This window comes from Stenella coeruleoalba (assembly GCF_951394435.1).
Source record: "Stenella coeruleoalba genome assembly, chromosome: 5".
Lineage (NCBI taxonomy): Eukaryota > Metazoa > Chordata > Mammalia > Artiodactyla > Delphinidae > Stenella > Stenella coeruleoalba.
Window position 1 is genome coordinate 141,708,955 of NC_137150.1, and position 9,000 is coordinate 141,717,954.

Here is a 9,000-nt window from a genome sequence, read left to right on the forward strand (position 1 = left end):
TTCCGTTCACCAAAGAGCCGACGTGAACTCCACCAGAGCCAGCCTCTGGTGGGTGCATGGCTCAGACCAGGGCAGACGTGCTCCTGCAGGAAACAGAGCACCGAGCCAGAAGCGACGGGCCACCTCAGCTGTGGGGCTGCCCTCTGACTCGGCTCTGAACCTGCTCCCGCTGCGCGCCTGGTCCTCGGCCCATGCCCTGACTTGGAGAGCATCTCCTGCCCCAGGGCCTTTGCACCTTCTGTACCTTCAGCTTGCTGGGCTCTTCCCCTGCTGTCCACCGGGCAGCCCTGCCAGTCTGTTGGGAAACGCGGCCACTCTGCCTCCCAGAGATCTTCAACCCTTTCCTTGCTTTTTCTTTCTTTTTAAAATTGCGGTGAGGGCCTCCCTGGTGGCGTGGTGGTGAAGAATCCACCTGCCAACGCAGGGGACACGGCTTCAAGCCCTGGTCCGGGAAGATCCCACATGTCGCGGAGCAGCTGAGACTGTGCACCACAACTGCTGTGCCTGCGCTCTAGAGCCCATGAGCCACAACTACTGAGCCCGCATGCCACAACTACAGAGCTCATGAGCCACAACTACTGAGCCCTGAGCCACAACTACTGAGCCTGTGCTCTAGAGCCTGCAAGCCACAACCACCAAGCCCATGCCCTAGAGCCCATGAGCCACAACTACTGAGCCTGTGCTCTAGAGCCTGCAAGCCACAATTACTGAGCCCATGTGCCACAACTACTGAGCCTGAGCCACAACTACTGAGCCCATGAGCCACAACTACTGAGCCTCTGCTCTAGAGCCTGCGAGCCACAACTACTGAGCCTGTGCTCTAGAGCCTGCAAGCCACAGCTACTGAGCTCACATGCCACAACTGAGCCCGCAAGCCACAACTACTGAGCCCACGCTGTAGAGCCCACGAGCCACAACTACTGAGTCTGTGAGCCACAACTCCTGAGCCCATGTGCCACAACTACCGAGCCCACGCTCTAGAGCCCACAAGCCACAACTACTGAGCCTGCGAGCCACAATTACTGAGCCTGTGCTCTAGAGCCCGCACTCTAGAGCCCACGCGACACAACCACTGAAGCCTGCGCGGCTAGAGCCCATGCTCTGCAACAAGAGAAGCCACCACAATAAGAAGCCCGTGCACTGCAATGAAGAGTAGCCCCCACTTGCCACAACTAGAGAAAGCCCACACGCAGCAATGAAGACCCAAAGCAGCCAAAAATAAATTAATTAAATAAATTTTTAAAAAATTGTAGTAAAATACACATATCATAACATGTACCATCTTAACTATTTTTTTTTTTTTTTTTTTTTGTGGTACACGGGCCTCTCACTGTTGCGGCCTCTCCCGTTTCAGAGCACAGGCTCCGGATGTGCAGGCTCAGCAGCCCTGGCTCACGGGCCTAGCCGCTCCGCGGCATGTGGGGTCTTCCCGGACCGGGGCACGAACCCATGTCCCCTGCATCGGCAGGCGGACTCTCAACCACTGCGCCACCAGGGAAGCCCATCTTAACTATTTTTAAGTGCACAGTTTATTTCATCCTCCCAAACGGAAACTCTGTCCCCGTTAAACACTCGCTCCCTGTCACTGCCCCCCGCCAGCCCCGGGCCCCCACTATTTTCACTTTCTGTCCCTATGAATCTGACTCCTCTAGGGACCTCTGTGAGTTAGGGACTGTACAGTACCTGTCCTTCTGTGACCAGCTGATGTCACTCGGCGTAATGTCCCGCAGGCTCATCCACGTTGTGGCGTGTGTCAGATGCCCCTTTTCGAGGCCCAATACTATTCTACCGCGTGCATAGACGGCGCTTTTTATCCATCGTCCATAGGTCTCTTGCTTTTTCCTGGTGGCACAGATCGCCTTTGCAGTTGTTTTATTTCTTCTTTGATTCTTCCCACGAGCAGGGAGGCCCCGGTGCCTGATCAGTGGTGGGACCTCAGTGGCTATCTGGTGAGCGAGTGAGTGAATGAGGGAGAATTTTAAGGCTCCTGCTCTCAAGCCGCCCTCCCCGGGGGTTGTCCCGGTTTGATCTGCCCTCATCGGGAGCTGGTGGAGGCCCACGCCGGGTGGGCAGGGATGCCCAGCACCTCCCACTGCTTCCTCTCTAATGCTGACCGATTTGGTAGATAAAGAAGAGCCTCGCTGTGAGCCTGCAGGTCTCTGCGCACACGTGGAGGCATGTCTCCTAAGGAGCGCGGGGCTGCTGACAGTATTTCAAGCTGAAGAGCTCTATTAACGGGGACAGGAGTCTTCCCAGCACTACCGAGACCACCACGGAGAACAGCTGCTTCTTTCTCCAGCTGGCTTGGCTCCGGGAAGCGGGAAGGGTTCTGGAACCCACTGTGCGCTCAGCTTGAGGGAGAATGAGGGCGGGATGAAAACCCAGCCATCCCTGGCGGCGGTGGAGGGGACATGTCCCTGCTCAGGGCTCCTGCTGCAACCGGCACAGCCCGCGGCTTGTTCGGCAGAAGGGGAACTGTCAGGGGGGCCTGACTGATGGCCACGAAGTGGGAGGGCCAGGCTCAGGCTGGCCACCCACCCATGGCTGGTCACACCAGGGATGGGGAGGGGGCCACGCTGCTGCCACCAGTGGGTGGGACGGCACTGCCCTCTGCATGCCGGCCGGACCCTGCAGAGAGGCTCGCCGTCCCTCCTCCCTCCTGGTGGCCCTGGCCCCGGACCTGGTCGGGGTGGCGAATCTCATCCTCCAGGCATGTCGGGGGGCCTGCACCCTAGCTGCAAGGGATGATGCGGGAGTGGCTGGCGCTTCCGGTCCAGAGGTTAGGAGGTGGGCTGTCTCCCCCCAGGACTTGAGTCATGAGACGAGGCAATCCACAACCCAGGAAGACCCCCTTCCTGCTGAGCACGGCCAGGCATGACCCATGTCCACCACCCCAGCTCGGGGGAGGGAGGGTCCACCAGCCACGTGGGCTGACCATGGGTTTGGACCCAAGGAGCTCCATCAGTTTGCTTGCTCTCTGGGACACCAGTGTCCTGAGCCAGCTCTCTCTGTCATTTGGGTTTTTATTAAAAAGGGCACCTTGGGAAGGTGTGAGGGTATGGCAGAGATTGAAACCGGCACCCAACTTTTACTTTTTCTTCTTCCTTAGGACTTCCTTAGACACCCCCCCCCCATTTTAAGCTGAGCCTGTGGCCACGGAAAAAATGTTCCACTGCCCAGCCTCCCTTGCAGCTAAGGTGGGACACGTTCCCACATTCAGGCCAGTGGGCAGGGCAGCCTCCTGTGCTAACACTGCTGTGGCCAGAGCGAGGGTGTGGAGCAGAGACGGTGAGGCTAGCTGACTCCAGGCCCACCTCTGCTCACTAGAGGGTCCCCAGCACAGGCCTGCGTCCTGGGTCTGCCTGGAGAAATGGCAGCGATGGACTAATTCACCATTTTTCCAATTTGCACAAAGGCACTGTCGCCTTACCAAGCTGTGTGCCCTCAGGGCTGCATCTAGCAGAGGGATTGCCTTTTTCAAATTCACCCAAAGGTACCTCATGTGCTGGCAGCTGGATCAGCCAATAGGATCCAAGTGGAAGTGTCGTGTATGACGTCAGAAGTGTCAACAAAGGGATGAGGGCACTCTTCTTTTTTTTTTTTTTTGCGGTACGCGGGCCTCTCACTGTTGTGGCCTCTCCCGTTGCGGAGCACAGGCTCTGGACGCGCAGGCTCAGCAGCCATGGCTCACAGGCCCAACCGCTTCGCGGCATGTGGGATCTTCCCGGACCGGGGCACGAACCCGCGTCCCCTGCATCGGCAGGCGGACTCCCAACCACTGCGCCACCAGGGAAGCCCAGGCACTCTTCTTTATCCCCTTCTCCTCCCTGCTTGCTGGAGCATACACATAATGGCTGGTGCTCCAGCAGCCATCTGGGATCATGAGGTAGAAGCCTGTGTTGAGGATGGAGGAGCAGCAAGGTAGAAAGGTCTTGGGTTTCTGCTGCTGATGGAACTGCTGGCCTCTGCACTGTGATTCAGTGAGAGAGAGAGAATCTCCTCTAACCTGAATGGAGCCATTGTCATCTGGGTTTTCTATCACTTGCAGGAGAACCGAATTATAAGTGATACAGAGAGTGTTGATGCTCATTAGCAAACTGAAGGCTCTGAGAAGTCCTGCAAAAAAAACAACTGTTTCCCCAGTGCTTGCCAAACAGTCAACCACAGAACTCTCTCACCACCCAGCTCTTTACCCCTTAGGAGTCCCTTTATTTAGAGGAACAGCGTTTGGGGGTGACAGCACCACATAAATTATGACTCAATAATGAACACATGTGAAAGCATACATTCTAAAGACTTAATCCACAGTGATTGGTTGGAGACCTTCCGGGTTCCTGGGATTCCATTTCTCAATAATGGGTGGGAGAGGGAAAGAGTCAACTGTCTCAGGCATAGATACCGTGAGGTTTCAGGCTCTCAACTGTGTTTAAAAACATCTGTCCTCAGGCTTCCCTGGTGGCACAGTGGTTGAGAGTCCGCCTGCCGATGCAGGGGACATGGGTTTGTGCCCCGGTCCGGGAAGATCCCACATGCCGCGGAGCGGCTGGGCCCGTGAGCCATGGCCGCTGAGCCTGCACGTCCGGAGCCTGTGCTCCGCAACGGGAGAGGCCACAGCAGTGAGAGGCCCGCGTACCGCAAAAAAAAAAAAAAAAAAAAAAAAAAAATCTGTCCTCAAATAACTAGCTTTTGGAACTGCTCCCTGCAGAGTCTGAATTTAGTCCCATCGCATAGTGATGGGTTGATGTAAGTCCCAAGGGTGTGCAAGTTCTGGGAAGTGAGTGCATGGAAGCACAGGGGCATGTCCCACAAGGCAGTGCCCTGAGGAGGGGCAAACGGGGAAGCGGGACAGGGGGAGAGGGATGGTAATATTACCATGATTGAGGCTTACCATGACCGTGGGTGGACCCTGATCTAGTTTGATTGGATTCCAAATACCAGTGAGGTCGAACTTACCTCCTTCTTTACAGACACAGAAATCAGGGCAATCTGCCCAAGAACCCCGCACTGATAAGTGGGAGAGTCAGGATTCAAACCCAGATTGAACTGGGCCCAGGACGCTGCTCTCTGCAGGACTCAATGCTTGTTGGGGTCTAACAGTCCCAGCACAATTTGCACAAAGGCACTGTCGCCTTGCCAAGCTGTGTGCCCCCAGGGCTGCATCTAGCAGAGGGATTGCCTTTTTCAAATTCCCTCAAAGGTACCCTGTGTGCTGGCAGCTGGATCAGCCAATAGGATCCAAGTGGAAGTGTCGGGTATGATGTCAGGAGTGTCAACAAAGGGATGAGGGCAGGTTATGTCGGGGGAGTCAGGGGCTGACTGCGTCCCTTCCAAATTCATAGGTTGAAGTCCTAACCCAGCACCTCTGAATGTGACCTTATTTGGAATGAGGTAGTTATAGATGCAGTTAATTAAGATGAGGTCATTAGGGTGGCCCTAACCTGATGACTGGGGTTCTTATAAAAAGGGGTGACTTGGAAACAGACACATGCAGAGGGAGGACGCCGTGTGAAGATGGAGGCAGAGGTCAAGATGATGCTTCTGCACCCCAGGGAAGCCCAAGAGTTACCAGCAAACCCCTAGGAGTTGGGAAAAAGCCTCCGGACGGAACCAACGCTGCCCACACCTGGATCTTGGCCCTCTTTCCTCCAGAACTGTGCGAGGATTAATTTGTGTTGTTTAAGCTGCCCAGTTTGGGGTACTTTGTTATACCAGCTCTAGCTAATGTGGGGTGGGGGGCAGGTGGCCGTCTATCTCTGGAGAAACTGAAGACACCGTCACTCCTAGCAGCCCCCTCCTCCTGCCTAAGCATCCCAGAGAGGGTCGGGCCCACCTGTAAGTAGCACAGACCCAGAGTAACAGTGGCCTATGCAACAGAGGAATGAGTGTCTTTCTCTCTCATAGAAGTCTAGAGGTTAAATCACGGGACTTCAACTGAGTGAATACACATGAAATGCTTAGAGCAATGGCCAGTTCATAATAGCGATCCGTAAGGTTTAGCCACTGCGTTCAGAGATGTTTGTGGCCGCACCACGTGTCACAGTAAAGCACTGGAAACAAGCCCGTCCGTGTGGGTGGGCGAAGCGGTCTGACGGAAGATGACACGGCCGGAAGTGGGTGAGCCGGTGCGGCACCGTCAACACACACCACCCTGAGGGCGCGGAGCTGAGCAGAAAAGGCTGGCGGCACAACGGTACCTATGATACCGGTAACGCACGCCATCTAGGGACACACGCGTGTGTAGCGAGACGACACAGGCGCCATCAGAAAGCCACGCGGGGCTCCAGCTGCCGTTGTGAGGTTTTATTTCTTCAGCGGGGCGGTTACTGTTCTTTCCACCTGTTTGTATGTCTGAAATTTTCCCTTAAAATCAGAATATTACGCTGAGTGAAAGAAGTCAAATACAAGAGTATAATCTGATGATACACTGGGGCTGCTGAAACAAAGCACCACGAACGGGGCTGAAAGCAACAGACCTTCATTCCCTCCCAGTATGGAAGCCAGGAGTCTGAGATCAGGGTGTCACAGGGCCGTGCTCCCTCTGGAGGCTCTGGGGGCGGGTCCTTCCGGCTCTTCCAGCTTCCGGGGCTCCAGGCATCCCTGGCTTGCGGCCGCATCCCTCTCGTCTCCGTCTCCACGGCCACATCCTCCTCCTCTTGTCCGTGAGTCTCAGGTCTCCCCTTGCCTCTCCCCTAGAGGGACCCTGTTGTCACACACGTGAGGGCCTTTAGGCCTACCTGGATGACCCAAGATAATCGCCCCATCACACCTGCAAACACTTCCAAAGAGGGGAACATTCTCAGGTTCCAGGGATTAGGACCTGATATTTCTTACTTGTCCTACCACAGTTCTACTGAAAAATACTTTTTTGAAAAAACTTCCCCATCCTCAGTCAAATCATCAAATGAGCCCCCCTGAGGTCAGAGCACATCTCCCGCCAGATCTGTGCAGTCCCAGGCCCTCCTCGGACCTGGTGGGGAAGGCCTCCGCCTGCCAGGTTGTCTGTGGGGACCGGGACGGCTTCCCGCACAGCCCCCGGGGGGACAGTGGCGTGTGGCCTGCTCGCGGCTGCCGGGGGCCCAGGGCTGCAGAACACCCGGAAGGAGCCTCGGTCTTAGAGACACATAGCTGATGAGTAAGGAACTGGCCGTTCCCAAAAGGCACACCCAGCTGTACCTGGGGCTCTTTACAGAGGAGTGAAGCCGCGTCCACGACAGGAGGCCTTTCCCGGAAGATAGATGGAGCGCGGCAGCCGGGACAGGGTCAGGCAGCTGTGAGCACCCCCTCCACACAGCCCAGCCCCGCCAGAAAGCTCCCAAGGGACGGTGGCCTCTCCCGTCGAATCTTCGGCCTGCCCACGTGGTCTGAGGCCTTGGAAGGGGCTCCGGCGTGTAGGAAACAAGAGTGGGCCCTCAGGGCTGCATCTTCAGCATGTCCTGCACGCTGTGTCCGTCTATTGAAATATCTATGGCTGCCCAGCCCTGTTCCCCGTCACTCTGGGGGTACCTGTCTTGATGGCCTGCTGGGGCCCTTGTTTTCCCCCTTCATTTTGGTGGAGTGCATCTTCCAGTGCTCCCCTGGGCCCGGAGGCCACCTGCCTCGGGGGAAACGTCTACATCTTCCCTCCAGGGTTAAGGGAGAGCGTGCCTGCACCCAGGATTCTGGCCCACGTCCCTTCTTTCAGATGTCTTGAGGCTTCACTCCCTTGTCTCCCAGCCTCCACATTCTAGAGATGGAGAAGCTGGATCCCTTTCTCATTCCCTGGACTCTCTCTGTGAGCTGGGTTTCCCCACCCCTAAGTGGAAACTTTTTCTGATCTTCTTGTCCCTGTGTGGGTCTTTCTCCATCTGTTGAGCTGAGTACTAGGTGGAACCTTTCAATCTACAAACTCGTGTCTTTCAGACTGGGACAGTTTCTTGAATTATTTCACTGGTGATTCCTTCTCTGTTGTTTCCTCTTTTCTGGAACTCCTACAAACCAGATATTGGAACCCAAGAAGCTCAAAGAATTCCAAGCACAAGAAACATGAAGAAAGATAGATCACGATTTCCAAAACAATACTGAACATAAACAAAGCCAGAGGACTCACACTTCTTGATTTCAAAACTTACTACAAAGCTACAGTAATTAAAACAGTGTGGTACTGTCATAGGACAGACATATAGACCAGTGGAACAGAACCAGAAGTTCAGAAATAAACCCATACATCTATGGCCAACTGATTTTCCACAAGAGTGCCAAGACCATTCAATGGAGAAAGAATGTCTGTTCCCCAAATGGACAGCCATATACAAAAGAATGAATTTGGACCCCTGCCCTGCACCATGTACTAAAATTAACTCAAAATGGATCAATGAACTAAATGTAAAAGCTAAAACTATAAAACTCTTAGAAGAAAACATGACCTTGGATTGGCAAAGATATAATACCAAAAACGAAACAAAAGAATAATTGAACACCATCAAAAACAAAACACTGTTGTACACCAAAGGTCATTATCAAGAAAGAGGAAAGCTACCCCACAGAATGGGAGAAAATATTTGCAAATCACATGTCTGATAAGGCTCTAGTATCCAGAATATATAAAGAACTTCTACAACTGAATAACAAAACGCAAACAACTCAATTTTAAAATGGGCAAAAGACTTGAATAGACATTTCTCCAAAGAAGATACACAAATGACCAAACAAGCACATAAAAAGATGCTCAATATCATTAGTCATTAGGGAAATGCAAATCAAAACCACAGTGAGATAACACTTTACACCCACTATCATGGCTGTAAAAAACAAAACGCAGAAAATAAGTGTTGGTGAGGACGTGCAGCAACTGGAACCTTCATGCACTGCTGGTGGGAATGTAAAATGGTGCGACCGTGGAACACAATTTGGTGGCTCCCCCAAAATTCATTATAGAATTATCACGTGGCCCAGCAATTCCAGTCCTGGGTATAGAACCGAAAGAACTGAAAACAGGTGTTCAAACAAATGCCTGTACACGAA